Genomic DNA, 18631 nt, shown 5'->3' on the forward strand with positions numbered 1-18631 from the left:
ATACCCTGTGTTTCTGTTCGCCAGTACACCAAACAGCTACTCTGACCCTTTTCCTGTAATCCCAACCAATAATGTTGTACGAGTAATCTTCTAGAACCTCCATTCATTTATGTTACAATATTGGTCTATTCACAGATTATGGCCTTGAAATTGATGCTTGTGATTTGTTTATAAATTTGGTATCCAGAATTATAAAGGCAATCCAAATATGCACTGGGATGGCTTGAAGTTAAAGTGCTTTTGAAAATTTGCACGAATCCTTGAAACACCAACATTTATAATAATTTTATGTGGTTTTACTTAACTTCAACGATTCTTTGCGCCTCTATTCAAACCATTCCTTGTAAAATCAACATAAATGTTAATAACGTGAAGGAAGGAACTGCAGATGCTGGTTTACACCAAAGACAGACACAAAATGCTGGAGTAACTGAGCGGGACAGGCAGCAACTCTGGAGAGAAGGAATGGGTGACGTTTCGGGTCGAGACCTTTCTTCAGACTGAGAGTCAGGGGAGGGGGAGAGATAAGGAAGGGTAAGGTGCGAAAACGAGACATCAAAAGAGATGCCGTTCAAGGTAAATGTAGAGATGTTAGCTAGGAGAAGGTGACAACAAAGCAAACAGAGATAAAATTTAATCGGGGACAGTCAGACTGGTCGGAGAACTGGGAAGGGGGTGGGATGGAGTGAGAGGGAAAGCAAGGGTTACTTGAAGTTATGAGAAGTCAATATTCATTACACTGGGGTGTAAGCTGCCCAAGCAATGCCCAAACAAAATGTTAATAATATCTCAGAACTATTGAGCATTTTTTCTTTATGTTCTTGAAAATAGAAATTTATCTCAGTTGCCTCATTGGTAATATAATGTATATAGCTTATAGGTTTTCTTCACCTTTTATAGTTTAACTTTGATGAAACACAACTTCGAAGTAGAAGTGAAAAGAATTTTAAAATTCAAATTGTACATAACTGCAAGCTCTGTTTGTGGTCTCAAGTGCCCCCTGGGGACTACTCTTACAATTTGACTCGAGAGTATTTCTGGATCACTTTGATAGGGTCGCGAATGTTTAATTGATTTACAGAGGTCATTCCCGAATTATACCAGTTCCAGCTCGAATTTATGCTGCTAACAGGGGCTCTGGGCAGTGTATGCATGACAATTTATTTGTTGTGCTTTTGGATTGTTTTTCAAAGGAACCCAAATACATATCACCAAATCAGCTTTCCCTAAAAGAAAATTGTGCTGAAGTAGAAGCATCTGAGAATTGGAGAAACTGGCCAAAATACAGAGTGATATTCGAGGTCAAGAAAGCACTGATTCCATCAGATATGTCAGGAACATAATCCTAGGGATTGAAAGCTTGTTACCTTGACATCTATAATGCAGATAAAACTTGCATTTATTATAAAGGAAGCGATTCACAAGCATCACGCGAGTATAAGTGCAATAAATCCAGTTTAACCTGGGTTTATAAAAGACAGAATGTGCCAGATTAATTTATTGGAACCCTTTGACAATGCTACAGAGGCTGTGGAGAAAGCAAAGACTATATATTTCATTTCTCGGGATAGATTTGATAAGGTATTTCGTATGGAGGTTCATACTTAAACCAAAAGGTCATGGTATCTCAGACATAGCTGAAAATTGATTTTGAAATTGGCTGGTACAAAACAATTTAGTAGGTTACAATAGTGATAGCTCTAATTAGGAATTTCTTAACCTGGAGACAGGACTGCCAAGTACAATAAGTGTTCCAAAAAATGAACAGATTCTTAATCACATAGGGAATATAGGAGATGTACATTGAATAAAAAAGAAGAAAATGCTTTGAGTACTCAGCAGGTCAGGCAGCATCTGTGGAAAGAAAAGCAGAATCAACGATTCGAACTATCATTCAACCCGACTGATTTGACTTCCACTGATGTTGCCTGACCTGCTGAGTGTTACAAGCAATTTATTTTTCTATCTCAGATTTGCAGCTCCTGCATTTTTATTTTTATTTATCTCAGGAATATGCCAAGACTGAAAACATGGTTCGAGCAGATCGACTTGGAGAAGAATCCATTGCTGGAATGGAATCTTCCCAGTCACATGCACAGGCCAGAAAACTATGTGGAGCTGGGGTTAATGTCATCATTCTCTGCATTTGTTTCGAGTGAGATTCTACGCTAGAAACTAAGCCCAACAAATTCTATCTTCATTGTGCACAAGAAAAATGAGATAGACAAAATTACTTTTACTTGTTTCTGCCTTTTGATAATTCCTTCTTGCATTGTTCTGTTGTTGTTTAGTTTCAAAATACGGTGAATATTTCTTGGGTTGTATTTTGCTGCTGACGATAATCTGTGTATGGATTGTGCTTATTTAGATCACATGAATAGTTGTGACTAATTATGTGGGACTCCTCAAGCATAGAGTCACATTAAAGGGCACAAAATCTGGGATTTTCTTCTTTGAAAAGATATTCTAGAAAGCACGCAAAATGTTTTTTTTTTTCTTGGGTGACAGTGAAATGCTGCTGGATTAGAAAGTTTGCTGCTTCGTAATCACTCAAATGTTGATCTCGATGTTTCCTCACGAAGTTAGGCTGACTGCTCCATGGGTCCCTGTTTCCCTTCTTTCACCTTTCTTGAAGTAACGGTGTTACAGTTATTATTTTCCAATCCTCTAGAACCTTTCCATAATCTGGGAGGTTTTGGAAGATGACATAGAACAAAAACGGTACAGCACAAGAACAGGCCCTTCGGCCCACAGTGCTGTACATGATGCCAAGCCCAACACTTATTTGCCTTCACATAATTCATATCGCTCCATTCCCTGCATATCCATCTGCCTCTTAAATGCCACTATCATATCTATATATAACTAAAACTCTCATCTTGTCTGCTTGTTTGTCAGTTTGTTAGTTTGATTGTACGTACCCGAAATACAGCCAAAACGGTACACGTAAGCAAAAAAATTAGGCCCACCCTCCTCACCATTCCCCTGCGGTCTCAATTGATCAAGTTTCCTTACATTTTAAAAGCAATTAACTTAATAAACTTTAATAAATGCACTCCCCTCCCCCCCCCCCGCCAGGAGGACATGCGCCAGTCCCGGTGTGCCCCGCGCCTGACCTTCCTCCCATGGTGCAGCACGGCGGCAGAGGGTCAAATAAGATGGCCGTCGCCGTCGAGCTGCCGCTGCAGGAAAGGTTTGCACCCAACGGGTCCACGGCTCACTCTGGTCGCCGCGATGGACGCCTTGGGCCGGGGTGAGTGGCTCCCTCTCCCCTTTCCCCTCCCCCCTCGCCCGCCCACGGTCCCGGGGGAGACTCCCCAGCCGGCAACGGGACCACGGGTCGTCAGTTGGGGGAGGGTTGCTGGGCCCGCAGGAGAGGTGTGGACCCAACGGGTCCACTCCCATCTAGTCGCCCTTAACTACCACGCCCGGCAGCGTGTTCCAGGCATTCACCACCCAGTGTAAAAAAACTTGCCGCACATATCTCCTTTAAACATTCCCCTCTCACCTTAAAGCTATGCCCTCTAGTATTTGATTTTTCCATCCTGGGAGAAAGGTTCTGACTGTCTACTGTATCTGTGCCTCTCATCATTTTATGTCCTTCTACCAGGTCTCTCTGCAGCCTTTGTCATTCCAGAGAAAATAATCCAAGTCTGTCCAACCTCTCCCTGCAGCAAGTACCCCCAAATCCAGGCATCAGTCCGGTAAACCTCCTCTGCATCCTTTCCAAAGCCTCCACATCCTTTCTCCGATGGGGCAACCAGAATTGTGCACAATCCTCCAAATGCGGCCTGACCCGTCCTGTAAAGCCTCATCGTGAGCTTTAATCAATGCTTCCACGATCTCGACATCCACCCGTTTTAGAATCCCAAGACACGGGTCAAATCCAGAAAATCAATAGGCTCTTAATCTCAATCATTTGCCAAGTATGTTTCTTTTCTAGTGATGCTCATTGCTTTAAGTCCCGCCCTCTCTTTTGCTTTTTTGGTTACCTACCATTTTTGGCGTGCTTTTCGTGTTTTCTAATGTGAAGCTAGATGCAATATATATTTGTGTAGGAAGGAACTGCAGATGCTGGTTTAAACCAAAGATAGACACAAAAGCTGGAGTAACTCAGCGGGTCAGACAGCATCTCTGGAGAAAAAGAATAGGTGACGTTTCAGGTCGAGACCCTTCTTCGGACTGAAGAAAGATCTTGACCCGAAACGTCACCTATTCCTTTTTCTCCAGAGATGCTTTCTGACCCGCTGAGTGACTCCAGCTTTTTGTGTGCAATATATATTTGTTTCACATCTTTGTCATTTCCTTATCATTAATTTCTCAACCTCAGCTTTTTGGATCCAACTTTTACTGTTGCTACCCTCCTCCTTCTGTTCATGCAGAAACTCTTTAAACCAGTTTTATGATTCCTGCAAGTTTGTGCTCAAATTCTATTTTTCCCCTCTTTATCAATTTTTAGTCTTCCTTTTCTGGTTTCTCAAACTCTCCCAATCCACATGGCCACCGCTACTGTTTGCAATTTTATGAGCTTGTTCCAGTACCATCTTTATCTACTTTAGTTCACCACAGATGGATAACTATTCCCTTTGAGTCTGTTTCTCAGTGGAATATATATTAATTAAGAATTCTAAACTATTTCCTGAGTAAATGAAAAAAAAATGTAGGTGCTGGAAATATGAACTAAACACAGAAAAAGCTAAACAGAAAAAAAAAAAGAACTCTGCTTCTCCTTCCACAGATGCTGCCTGACCCGCTGAGTGTTTCTATCAACTTCTGTTCTTATTAACCATTTCTTAAAACTGTCCACAATTGCTTATCTGCCATCGTGGCTTTTATTCAAATTTCCTCATCTACTTTAGCCGAATCATTTTTATACTAATTAATTTATTTATGTTTAAGATTCAAGTTTTTCATTCTCAAATCAAATGTAAAATTCATTAGATCATGATCATTCTTCCCCTGGGGTTCCTATGCTTTAAGATAACTTGATTAATCTTGAGTCGTTAGGCAGGATTAAACAGCCTGTTCCCTGGTTGGATCCACAACACATTCAAGGAAACTAATGCATTCCATGAACTTGACCTTAATACTACCTTTGCTAATTGGAAACATTAAGAGACTGCTGGAAATACTCAGCAGGTCAAGCAGCTTCCATGGAAAGAAATCAGAGTTCATATACCCACCGATCAGCCAAAACATTATGACCACCTGCCTAAGATGCTGTTGGTCCTCCGTTTGCAGCCCCTTACGCAGCAGGGTGCGATGCACTGTGTATTGTGACACATTCCTCCCGTGACCACCATTAAAATTTTCTATGACTTGTGCCACAGTGGACCTTCTGTCGGTTCGGACCAAACGGGATAGCCTTCGTTGCCCTCGCGCATCGATGAGCCTTGAGCACCCAACACTCTGTTGCCGGTTTGTGGTTTGTCTCTCCATGTTGGTGCGGACTCGGTGGGCCGAAGGGCCTATTTCCGCGCTGTATCTCTAAACTAAACTGTCGTGATATTTTACTGCAAATGTATTGCGGCAGCTCTTCATCTTAGGCAGTTCCTCAGGGTCGAGGCCTGTCTTCCACTCTGGTTTTGAGGTGACTGATAAGATCGATGAAGGCCCCACACACCCCACCACAGCCTCCTGCAGCCAACAGATCAGAGGTTTTTTTTACTGGAGTTGGAAAAATAGCTCTTTCAGTGTTTTTAAACTTTGGGTCAGTTGAACAGCAATGAACAAATGTGTTTGGGAATTTTGAACAAATAACAGTGCCTGCTGGTACACATATCTAATCTATTTGCTGCCACGTCTGCCCTTCAGGTGCACTGAAACTTTTGTTGACAGTGTGACCTACCATCAAGTACTCTTCATGACTGAGGATTAATGGTTGGCATAGCTAATTGTGGAGCTGCAGATAATGCAGAAAACCCTCTGCCGAAATCTATAACTAATCTTGATGGAGCTTTAGTTGACTGTTCCAGTGCCATTCTTTCCATTGTCACAGATTGCCCACAATGTTAATTTGTTTCTGTCTTCGTAGGTCCGAGGAATACCAGCCAACCTCTGTGCTCTGGCCACAAACCTACTACCCACTTTGTCAGTGGAAAGGACGGTGAAGTGCCTCCAATCTTCATCACCATCGGCGGTCACTCGAAGCGAGTATGACTGTCCTCTCCATAGGGTCGGACGCCTGTGTGTGACTTTGTTTAACGTGGGGAGACTAGTGCACAGACAGCCACCACACGGTCCTGGGTCAGGATCCAGTGGCATGGAGTCCAAGACGACCGGAGACCCTTTTCTGCTGCAGCCTTCATCCATCCGCCTTCCCAGCTGTTGTGACGCTCCACTAAAGTCAGCCATCTTCCTTCGCCTGTTCCACCGTTGAGATCTTGGTCCAATGCCAGCTAACTAACATGAGGCGGATAAGACATGAGTTGGTGTTGGGTTCAGGCTGGACGAGCTCTTCACGGATAAACGTTGCTCACGACATTAGCAATTGATGCACTACTTTATAAACAGCTCTTTATCAGGCAACTGAACCATCCTACCACAACCAGAGAGCAGTGCTGAACTACTATCTACCTCTTTGATGTCCCTCGGACTATCCTTGAGCGGACATTGCTGGCTTTACCTTGCACTAAACGTTATTCCCTTATCATGAATAATAGTCTGAATCTGAATCCGAATCTGAATTACCTTTATTGTCATTCAAAATGAATTGAATGAAAATCATTTGCCACGCAGCCACAACAGTACAGAGTAAAAGACACAAGACACACAATTTTAACACAAACATCCATCACAGTGACTCCTCCAGACACCCCTTCACTGTGATGGAAGGCAAAAAAAATGTCTTCTCTCTTCTCCCATGCTTCTCCCACGGACAGATTGTTCGACTTCTGCCGAGGCGACCGAGGCTCCCGACTCGCAAGAAGATGGAACAATAGAATTATCCTACCACAACTAGAGAGCAGTCCTGAACTACTATCTTGGTGACCCTCGGACTATCTTTGATGGGACTTTACTGGCTTTACCTTGCACCAAACGTTATTCCCTTATCATGTATCTATACACTGTAAATGGATCGATTGTAATCATGTATTGTCTTTCTGCTGACTGTGAATGAATTGGAATGGATAGGGCCCTGGGGAGTATTGTAGAGAAAGGCAATCCAGAAGTACAGGTGCACAGTTCACTGAAAGTGGTATCCCAGATAGATAGGGTGGTAAAGAAGGCTATTGGTATATTGTCTTTCATGTGACAGGATATTTAGTATAGAAGTTGGGACATTATGTTACAGTTGTACAAGACGTTGGTGAGGCCACGTTTGAAGTAATGTGTTCAGTTTCGGTCACCCTGGTAGAGGAAGGATGTCATTAAGTTGGAAAGAGTGCAGAGAAGATTTGTCAGGATGTTACCAGGATTCGAGGGGCTGAGCTACAGGGGAGATTGGGCAAGCTAGGATTGTATTCCTTTGAGTGCAGGAGGCTAAGGGGTGATCTTATGGAGGTATATACAATCATGAGTGGAATTGATAGGGTGAATTTTACCCGGGGTAGGGGAATCAAGAACCAGAAAACATAGCTTTAAGATGAGAGGAAAAGGATTTAATAGGAAACTGAGGGGCAACTTTTTCACTCAGAATGTGTGGATATATGAAATGAGTTGCCAGAGGTGATAGTTGAGGCGGGTACAATAACAATATTTAATGGACACTTGTGGACTGGTACGTTGATAGAAAAGGTTTGGAGGGATATGGGCCAAGTGCAGGTAAATGGGACTAGCTCAGGTGGGGCACCTTGGTCGGTGTGGACGAGTTGGGCTAAAGGGCCTGTTTCCATGTTGTATATCTCCCTGACTATGTCTCTAATCAACATTTTGATTGATTGGGAGTTATTGAGAACTGATTGCCTATGGAGTTGCATTTATTGGAAATTAATACCATTTTTAAAAAAAATCTTTATGGATTAAAGTTATTGCATTCAGAAGTTTGGTAGATGTTTTTAATGCAAAAAGAAGATTCTCTTTTTTAAATGTCAAGACCACAGGAGTCTGCTAAAAAAGGTTTTTGTAGAGAATTGATTTTGCAAAAGCAATGTGTGCAATAGAAGAGGGTATTGGACATTCATCAATATTCTTTAGATGAGCTGAAAAATGTTCATCTAACTACACCCAGTGACAGGTTGAGAAATGTTACTGTGGGTCCTCGGAGGGTTAAATCTCGGATGATATGCAGCTGAATATTCAGCAACGCGAGTGTGCAGAGTCGACGTGTGGCATTTCCATCTGTGATTTATCTAAAGGGCTTAGACAGGTGCTTGACAAGCAGTCAGCTGATCAGCCTACAGGCTGTCAAACTCACTGAGACATAGGTTTGTTTCCCAATAGTGTCAGAGCTGTGATTACAATGTGTCTTACAATTAAACCGGTTTTGCAATACAGTAGTCCTTCAATTATCCAAAACCCTTGGGACCAAGGGTATTTCAGAGGGGACTTAAGAATATGTAAAGGATTACCCCTCTCGGACTTTTAGATAAAGCTTAAATCTACACAATGTCCAGGTTAAGATTTTAAGATTGACACAGTAACATAATAACCACACAGCTACAGTCCTGTAAGCTTTTTGTTGGTACAGACAACTCCAATACTAAATACAAGAGCTCCCTTATTTGGGACAATAATATCAGCAAATAAATCACAACCATCAAAAGGAACATTAAAGGGGAGATAACTTTGGAATTTCATATTTGTAATCAAGCTTCCCTGTGAAAATAAAAACGTAATTACTGGAACAAGTTTGACTGTATTTATTATAAGAAAATAACTGCAGATGCTGGTACAAATCGAAGGTATTTATTCACAAAATGCTGGAGTAACTCAGCAGGTCAGGCAGCATCTCAGGAGAGAAGCTTCTCTCCTGAGATGCTGCCTGACCTGCTGAGTTACTCCAGCATTTTGTGAATAAATACTGACTATATTTATTGGTTGACACAGTGGCACGACGAATAGAGTTGCTGTGCACAGCTCCAGTGGCCAGGTTCAATCCCAACCTTAGTGGGTGTCTGTGTGGAGTTTACACATTCTCACTGTGACCACGTGGGTTTTCTCCAGGCGCAAAGGTTTTCTCCCCCGTTCCAAAGATGTGCAGGTCGGGGGGGAGGGGGGGGGGGGTAATTAACCACTGTAAATTACACCTTGTAATTTACAATATGGGATATGGGGAGAAGGTAGTGGATTGTGGATGATCAGCCATGATCACAATGAATGGCGGTGCTGGCTTGAAGGGCCATATGGCCTCCTCCTGCACCTATTTTCTATGTTTCGAAGTTTCTAATCATTTGTAATTTGTAATAATAATTGTGGCTGGTAGAATATGGAGGAGTTGATGGGAATGTGGAGAGAATTTAAAAAATGAGATGGGATAAATGAGTGTTTGTCAGCTTTTTGACTCATTGGGCTGAAGGACACAAACCAAGCTGTACGACCGTGTGATTCTACATTTCAATGGGAAACTACGTTTGCAGAATGCAGATTATCTGTTTTTAAATAAACAGGGCAAAGCATCAAATAGACTGTTGAGCCTTTAACACCAACAAATATCGAAGACAAAATCAATAACCAACCTGACACCTCGTCAGAGCACAGGCACAGAGTGCTGGAGTAACTCAGAGCGACAGGCAGCATCTCTGGAGAGAAGGAATGGGTGACGTTTCGGGTCTGAAGGAGGGTCTCGACCCAAAACATCACCCATTCCTTGTCTCCAGAGATGCTGCCTGACCCGCTGTTTTACTCCACCTTTTTGTGTCTGTCTGTCTGTGGTTTAAACCAGGATCTGTAGTTCCTTCCTACACACCTAGTAAGAGCATAGTCTGAAGAAGGGTCCTGACCCGAAATGCCACCTATCTGTGTTCTCCAGAGGTGCTGCCTGACCCACTGGGATACTCCAGTACTTTGTGTCTTTTTGTGACACTTAGTAAAGATGCAGCGTTAAAGAGCTCTATGGCCACATAGCTCTTTGGGATCTGCAATGCCATCTTAAAGCATGACTTTTTCTTAAATCGTGTCATTCATGACAATTAGAGGTGGTATGTAAGGAATCTATTTTTAACCCACCTTGCCTGGAAGGGCTGTCTTTCAAGTGGTAAACCATGCCTTTCCTTTGTTCCATCTGGAATCCCAGCGATCACCACTTTAACTATTCACTGCAACTAAGTTACTGTTCCTTCCTGCCTAGGGTTGCCAACTTCCTCACTCCCAAATAAGAAGGGTGGCATCACCGCCCCGTGCCCCACGTGACCTCACCCAGCCAGTGGCCATGTGCTCCCGCTCCACCAATGGCGGCCGCCCGGGCCTACACCGGAGGTGGGTTGTTACGCAACCTCCGTTAGGCGGCGCCCGGGCCTACACTGTCCGAGACTACAGCAGCCCCTGGGCTACAGTATCCAGGCCTACAGCGTCCGGGCTTACAGCGTCCGGGCCTACAGTGTCCGGGCCTACAGCGCTGTCCGGGCTTAATACGGGACAAGGGTGGTCCCGTACGGGACAAACCAATTTAGCCCTAAATACTGGATGTCCCGGCTAATACGGACAGTTGGCAACCCTATTCCTGCCTGAAGCAAGTGGGCCTTGCAGTTACTGCAAATCAGAATCTTATGAAATCCAAGGCCCTCTAATTTCATTTTAACCCCCTCTTCCCCCACGGAGGAAAGTCCCAGTGAATTGCAGATGGGGCAGCTGACTTTACAAAGGATGATTGTGAAATTTCTTGAGCTACGAGGAGCAAGAAAGAAAACTGATCAGAGCACAATGATTATCCACTCAAACTTTGCTTCCTGGTTAGGGTTGCCAACTGTCCCGTATTAGCCGGGATATCCCGTATTTTGAGCTAAATTGCATTGTCCCGTACGGGACTGCCCTTGTCCCGTACTAGGCCTGCAGGCCGCTGTCGGACTGCCTAACGGAGGTTGCCTAGCACTCAGCCCCGCTCCCCGAACACACTCCGTTAGCCTACACTGTCCCGGCCTACAGCGGCCCGCAGAGTGTGTTCGGGGAGCGGGACCGAGTGTGTTCGCCTAACGGAGGTTGCTTAGCAACCTGCCTCCCAGCCCGGGCAGCCGCCATTGGTGAAGCGGGAGCACGTGGCCGCAGGCTGGGTGAGGTCACGTGGGGCGCGGGCGCCACCTTGTCCCGTATTTGGGAGTGAGAAAGTTGGCAACCCTATTCCTGGTGTCCTCTCATAATCTTAGTATCCATCAACAAAGACCTAGAATCAGTCACACTCCAGTGGCAGAAATAAAGTTGGGCACATCTTTGAACGATCAGATCAGTATTTCCAATTTATGCCAGAGAAATATACTTTATTCTGTCCAACTGGTAAGATTGAAAGAGGACTTTTTTTTAGTTTAGTTTAGAGATACAGCGCGGAAACAGGCCCTTCAGCCCACCGAGTCCACACCAACCAGCGATTCCAGCACACTTACACCATCCTAGGGATAATTTACATCTATACAAGCCAATTAACTTGTAAACCTGTACGTCTTTGGAATGTGGGAGGAAACTGAAGATCTCGGAGAAAACCCACACAGGTCACGAGGACAACGTACAAACTCTGTACAGACAGCACCCGTAGTCAGGATGGAACCTGGGTCTCTGGCGCTGTGAGGCAGCAACTCTACCAACGTGCCACCGTGCCGCCCTGACTTGAAATAAAAGGTAAAAGGAATAGAGAAGGGATGCATCGCAGGATTAATTCAACTGACATGTAAATGGTTTTTTTTTTTTAATTTAATTTTTATTTTATTTTTTTAAAGCATATGTACAAATAATAATAAACGACAAACTGGTTATAGAATTCTTACATAGCTTCAATTTTTAAATTTTTAAAGAAAAAATAAAGATGAAAAGAGACTGAAAAAAAAGACTATAAACTAATAGAGAGAAAGCAAAGAAAAAAGAGAATTACAAATATAAAGATTATGGGGATAGATCCGGGAGTTAGTGAGTATAGTTGTACATCCAACCCTAAACTCAAGTTTTAACTTTAGTTTTAAATTTTAGTTTTGTGACAAATCCATTTACTTTTTTAAAAATTCAATAAATGGAGACCATATTTTAAAAAATAGATCTGGTTTGTCAATTAAGGCAAACCGTATTTTTTCCAAATGCAATGGTCTCCGTCATTTCCGTAATCCACATTTTAATTGTGGGGGTTACTGTTTTTTTCCAAAATTTAAGTATTAATTTTTTCGCAGTTATTAAACTGTAGTCAAGAAAGCGTCTCTGACTTAGCGTAAAGTTTGTAATGTGTTCTGATAATCTTAAAATTATTAATTTTGGATCTAAATCCAGTTGGTTATCGATAACTTTGGAAATTATTTTTTAAATATCGATCCAAAAATGTTGCATATTTGTACGTCACAGAAGTGTGAGTTAAATTGGCTGTGATTAACTGACATGTAAATTAAAGAAAAGTTTGCAGATCAGAAGAGAGCAAAATATATCTTGTCCAGCTGTTGTCTGCTTTCTGTCGGGGAAACGTTGAAGGTTCAATCCTTTGGAAACACGGCAGTTGTTACTTGCTTTCTATGTGCGTACACAACAGCTGCCTTGTGTGGAAGTCATCCCCCAAGATGGGTTTGATGTGATATTCTAGGAGTAGAAGGATCTTCCCTTCTGGGAAGAGCCATCCACAAGCCAGATGTGTGCAGATGCCCTGCGACGACAGATCACTTGTGGCACAATTGCCTGAAAACAATCCACTGCATACAGTGCAGATCAAAGCAGGCCACAAGCATGAAAAGCTTGTGCATTGACTGCACAAGATTTATTAAGACCCGAGAATATATTCAACTGAGAGCAAAGACTCATTGCGAATCTGGAGCAGTTGAAAAGCGTCTCGGTCCTCAGCAAGACAATTCCAGTAGAGGGTGGTAAATCTGTGGAATTGGATAGGAAAGAAAACTGCAGATGCTGGTTTAAATCGAAGGTAGACACAAAATGCTGGAGTAACTCAGCGGGTCAGGCAGCATCACGGGAGAGAAGGAATGGGTGACGTTTCGGGTCGAGACCCTTCATCAGTCTGAAGAAGGGTCTCGACCCGAAACGTCACCCATTCCTTCTCTCCTGGGATGCTGCCTGACCCACTGAGTTACTCCAGCATTTTGTGTCTACCTTTGAATCTGTGGAATTCATTGCCACAGAAGGCTGTGGAGGCCAAGTCAGTGGATATATTTAAGGCAGGGATAGATAGATTCTTAGTATAAGAAAATAACTGCAGATGCTGGTACAAATCGATTTATTCACAAAATACTGGAGTAACTCAGCAGGTCAGGCAGCATCTCGGGAGAGAAGGAATGGGTGACGTTTCGGGTCGAGACCCTTCCTCAGACTGATGTCAGGGGGGCGGGACAAAGGAAGGATATAGGTGGAGACAGGAAGATAGAAGGAGATCTGGGAAGGGGGAGGGGAAGGGAGGGACAGAGGAACTATCTAAAGTTGGAGAAGTCGACGTTCATACCACTGGGCTGCAAACTGCCCAGGCGAAATATGAGGTGCTGTTCCTCCAACTTCCGGTGGGCCTCACTATGGCATTGGAGGAGGCCCATGACAGAAAGGTCAGACTGGGAATGGGAGGGGGAGTTGAAGTGCTCGGCCACCGGGAGATCAGTTTTGTTAATGCGGACCAAGCGCAGGTGTTCAGCGAAGCGATCGCCGAGCCTGCGCTTGGTTTCGCCGATGTAAATAAGTTGACATCTAGAGCAGCGGATGCAATAGATGAGGTTGGAGGAGGTGCAGGTGAACCTTTGTCTCACCTGGAAAGACTGTTTGGGTCCTTGGATGGAGTTGAGGGGGGAGGTAAAGGGACAGGTGTTGCATCTCGTGCGGTTGCAGGGGAAAGTGCCCAGGGTTGGGGTGGTTTGGGTAGGAAGGGACGAGTGGACCAGGGAGTTACGGAGGGAACGGTCTCTGCGGAACGCAGAGAGGGGAGGGGATGGGAAGATATGGCCAGTGGTGGGGTCCCGTTGTAGGTGATGGAAATGTTGGTGGATGATATGTTGGATCCGCTGGCTGGTGGGGTGGAAGGTGAGAACGAGGGGGATTCTGTCCTTGTTGCGGGTGGGGGGAGGGGGAGCAAGAGCGGAGCTGCGGGATGTAGAAGAGACCCTAGTGAGAGCCTCATCTATAATGGAGGAGGGGAAGCCCCGTTTTCTGAAGAACGAGGACATCTCGGAAGCCCTAGTGTGAAACACCTCATCCCGGGCACAGATGCGGCGTAGACAGTGGAATTGGGAGTAGGGGATAGACTTTTTGCAGGGGACTGGGTGGGAAGAAGTGTAGTCCAGATAGCTGTGCGAGTCAGTGGGTTTATAGTAAATGTCCGTCACTCGTCTGTCTCCTGTGATGGAGATGGTGAGGTCCAGAAACGGGAGGGAGATGTCAGAGATAGTCTAGGTATATTTAAGGGCAGGATGGAAATTGGAGGTGAAGTGTATGAAGTCAGTGAGTTCTGCATGGGTGCAAGAGGTAGCACCAATGCAGTCATTGATGTAGCGGAGGTAGAGTTCGGGGATGGGGCCAGTGTATGCCCGGAACAGGGATTGTTCGACGTACCCGACAAAGAGGCAGGCGTAGCTAGGGCCCATGCGAGTGCCCATAGCTACGCCTCTGGTTTGGAGGAAGTGGGAGGAGTCAAAGGAGAAGTTGTTGAGGGTAAGAACCAGCTCTGCTAGGCGGAGGAGAGTGTTGATTGATGGGGATTGGCTGGTTCTACGGTCGAGGAAGAAACGGAGGGCTTCGAGACCATCCTTGTGGGGGATGGAAGTGTAGAGTGACTGGACGTCCATGGTAAAGATGAGGGAGTGGGGGCCTGGGAACCGGAAGTTATCGAGGAGATGGAGAGCGTGTGAGGTGTCTTGGACGTAGATGGGGAGGGATTTAACCAGGGGGGATAGGATGGAGTCGAGGTAGGTAGAGATAAGTTCGGTGGGGCATGAGCAGGCAGAGACAATGGGTCTGCCGGGACAGTTCCGTTTGTGGATTTTGGGTAGGAGGTAGAATCGGGCCGTGCGGGGCTGGGGAACTATGAGATTGGAGGCACTGGGGGGTAGATCGTCAGAGATGATGAGGTCCGTGATGGTGCTGCTGATGAAGGTCTGGTGTTTGTCGGTGGGGTCATGGTCCAGGGATAAGTAGGAAGAGGTGTCTGATAGTTGTCGTCTGGCCTCGGTCCGGTAGAGGTCAGCACGCCAGACTACCACAGCCCCTCCCTTGTCAGCGGGTTTAATGATTAAGTCCGGGTTGTTGCGGAGTGAGTGGAGGGCTGCACGTTCAGGAGGGGAGAGGTTGGAGTTAGTCAGGGGAGTGGAGAATTTGAGGCTGCTAATGTCACGCCGGCAGTTGGAGATAAAAAGTTCTAGTGAGGGTAGTTGGCCAATCGGGGGGGTCCAAGAGGAGGGGTCCATTGGAGACGGGATCATCAGTGGGGGGTGGGGACTCCTTACCATGGAAAAAGGCTCGGAGGCGGAGGAAGAAGAGTTCCACGTCATGGCGGACGCGGAACTCGTTGATGTGGGGGCGGAGGGGAACAAAGGTGAGGCCTCTGCTGAGGACAGACCGTTCGGTGTCTGAAAGGGGGAGGTCAGGGGGGATAGTGAACACCCGGCAATGGATTCTTGATTAGTACGGGGGTCAGTTTAAGGGGAGAAGGCAGGAGAATGCAGTTAGGAGGGAGAAATAGATTAGCCATGATTGATTTTTAGATTTAGAGATATAGCGCGGAAACAGGCCCTTCGGCCCACTGGGTCCGCGCCGCCCAGCGATCCCCGCACATTAACACTATCCGACACCCTCGGGACAATTTTTACATTTGCCCAGCCAATTAACCTACATACCTGTACGTCTTTGGAGTGTGGAAGGAAACTGAAGATCTCGGAGAAAACCCACGCAGGTCACGGGCAGAACGTACAAACTCCCTACAGACGGCGCCCGTAGTCAGGATCGAAGCTGAGTCTCCGGCGCTGCATTCGCTGTAAGGCAGCAACTCTACCGCTGAATAGCGGAGTAGACCTGATGGGCCAAATGGCCTAATTCTGCTCCTATCACTTATGAACTTATGAACTACAATGTGGGCTTTCCTCCAAAGTAGAATCACATTTTGTCATCCCATTTTCTGATCATTTACTGCATGGCTTCAAAACAGTAGATCTTTTTTTCCTCTCACAACTCAGGACAACTAATGCAGTTGGAGGTCTTTTAAAACTACTGGTGCCACATCAGATCCCGGCAATGCTTCCTCATGTGGTGCACTTAAAATTCATCTCCGTGGGTTGTCACCTTGTCGTGGGGGAGAAGCTTGTGTGGTCCTGAGATCCTGAGAGCGATGCCGTCTGGAGTTTCGCCATCAACATAGGCAGTTATTCCTCTGCTCCAGCTAGCCTCTCCTGCGGAGTTCCACAAGGCTCCATCCTAGGCCCCATTCTCTTCTCTCTATACATGCTCCCCCTTGGCCAAATCATTCAAAGGCACGGCATTTCTTTCCACTGCTATGCCGATGACACTCAGCTTTACCTCCCCCTGAAACCCAACAACCAGTCAAATTTAAACAGCCTCTTACACTGCCTTGAGGACATAAAATGTTGGATGGCACAGAACTTCCTCCAATTAAATGAGAGCAAGTCTGAGGTCATCCTATTCGGCCCCCCCGACTCCATCAAATTGATAACAGGCAGTCTTGGAAGTGTATCCTGCCTAGTCAAACCGCATGTCAAAAACCTCGGCATGATATTTGACTCTGCATTAAAATTTGATAAGCAAGTCAACGCTGTGGTAAAAGCCAGCTTCTTCCAACTTCGAACCATAGCTAAAATCAAACCTTTCCTCCAATTCGACGACACAGAAAAAATCATTCACGCTTTCATTTCCTCCCGCCTAGACTACTGCAACTCCCTATACACTGGGATCAGCCAATCTTCCCTGTCCCGCCTGCAACTGGTCCAAAACGCCGCAGCGAGACTCCTGACGGGTACCCGTAAAAGGGACCACATCACCCCGATTCTGGCCTCTCTCCACTGGCTCCCTGTACGGTACAGAATCAACTTCAAGCTCCTCCTATTCACGTATAAAGCCCTAAATGGACATTCCCCCCCCTACATCAAAAATCTTCTAACCCCCCTCTCTAACTCCAGGTCCCTCAGGTCCGCCGACTTGGGGCTACTCACTATCCCGCGGTCTAGGCTTAAGCTCAGGGGTGACCGCGCTTTTGCAGTTGCAGCTCCTAGACTGTGGAACAGCATCCCTCTCCCCATCAGAACTGCCCCCTCCATCGACTCCTTTAAGTCCAGGCTCAAAACCTATTTCTACTCCCTAGCGTTTGAGGCTCATTGAGGAGGCGCTGTGAACTGTTTGCGTGCTACTGTATGTTTCATTTTTTTTCCATTGGAACCTAATCAAATGTACAGCACTTTGGTCAACGTGGGTTGTTTTTAAATGTGCTATACAAATAAAATTGACTTGACTTGACCCATGGCAGTAAGGTCGAGGGGGAGGTCCCTGACAAAGAGCAATCCAACCGTAGTTGTATCCCATTAGAAAAAGCTACTTATAATCTGAGAAATAGCCATGGCGCAGCGGTCGGCTGGCGGCGCCGCTGCCGCCGCCGCCGCCGCCGCCGCCTCCAGCTTTCAGCTTTCAGCTTTCAGCTTTCAGCTTTCAGCTTTCAGCTTTCTGCTCTCACTCTCAGCTCCTGCTGCTCCAGCTCCCGTAATCCCAAATTAAAATGCTTGCCGCCCTCACACAGGTGTTGTTCTCATCATACATTACTCGCCCGCAGGTGGGCGCCCACGTCGAGGGGAGGAGCCTGATCCCTTCAATCCACAAAATGACACTCCCACACTCCCTCGCCTTCTTTTCTTACCCCGCCCCCTTTTTTTGCGCTCATTGAACATCATCACCATCTTTTTACCGGAGGGAGGGGAGGGACCCGCCGGCAGCTGCGGCACCCATGGCAACGGCGCTGTAGGCCACACCGGCACCCATGGCAACGGCGCTGTAGGCCACTCCGGCACCCATGGCAACGGCGCTGTAGGCCACACCGGCACCCATGGCAACGGCGCTGTAGGCCACTCCGGCACCCATGGCAACGGCGCTGTAGGCCACACCGGCACCCATGGCAACGGCGCTGTAGGCCGCACCGGCACCCATGGCAACGGCGCTGTAGGCCACACCGGCACCCACGGCAACGGCGCTGTAGGCCGCACCTTGCTGTGGGGGGGGGGGGAAGTATAGACCTTGCTGTGGGTGGGGGGTGAGTAGAGACCTTGCTGTGGGTGGGGAGTAGAGACCTTGCTGTGGGTGGGGGGTGAGTAGAGACCTTGCTGTGGGGGGTGGGGAGACCTTGCTGTGGGGGGGAGTATAGACCTTGCTGTGGGGGGGGGAGAGTAGAGACCTTGCTGTGGGGGGGGGGTGGGGAGTAGAGACCTTGCTGTGGGGGGTGAGTAGAGACCTTGCTGTGGGGGGGAGTATAGACCTTGCTGTGGGGGGGGGGAGTAGAGACCTTGCTGTGGGGGGGGGGGTGGGGAGTAGAGACCTTGCTGTGGGGGGGGAGTATAGACCTTGCTGTGGGGGGGGGGTGGTGAGTAGA

The sequence above is a fragment of the Rhinoraja longicauda genome, chromosome 42 (genome assembly GCF_053455715.1).
Source record: "Rhinoraja longicauda isolate Sanriku21f chromosome 42, sRhiLon1.1, whole genome shotgun sequence".
In the NCBI taxonomy this organism is placed as follows: domain Eukaryota; kingdom Metazoa; phylum Chordata; class Chondrichthyes; order Rajiformes; family Arhynchobatidae; genus Rhinoraja; species Rhinoraja longicauda.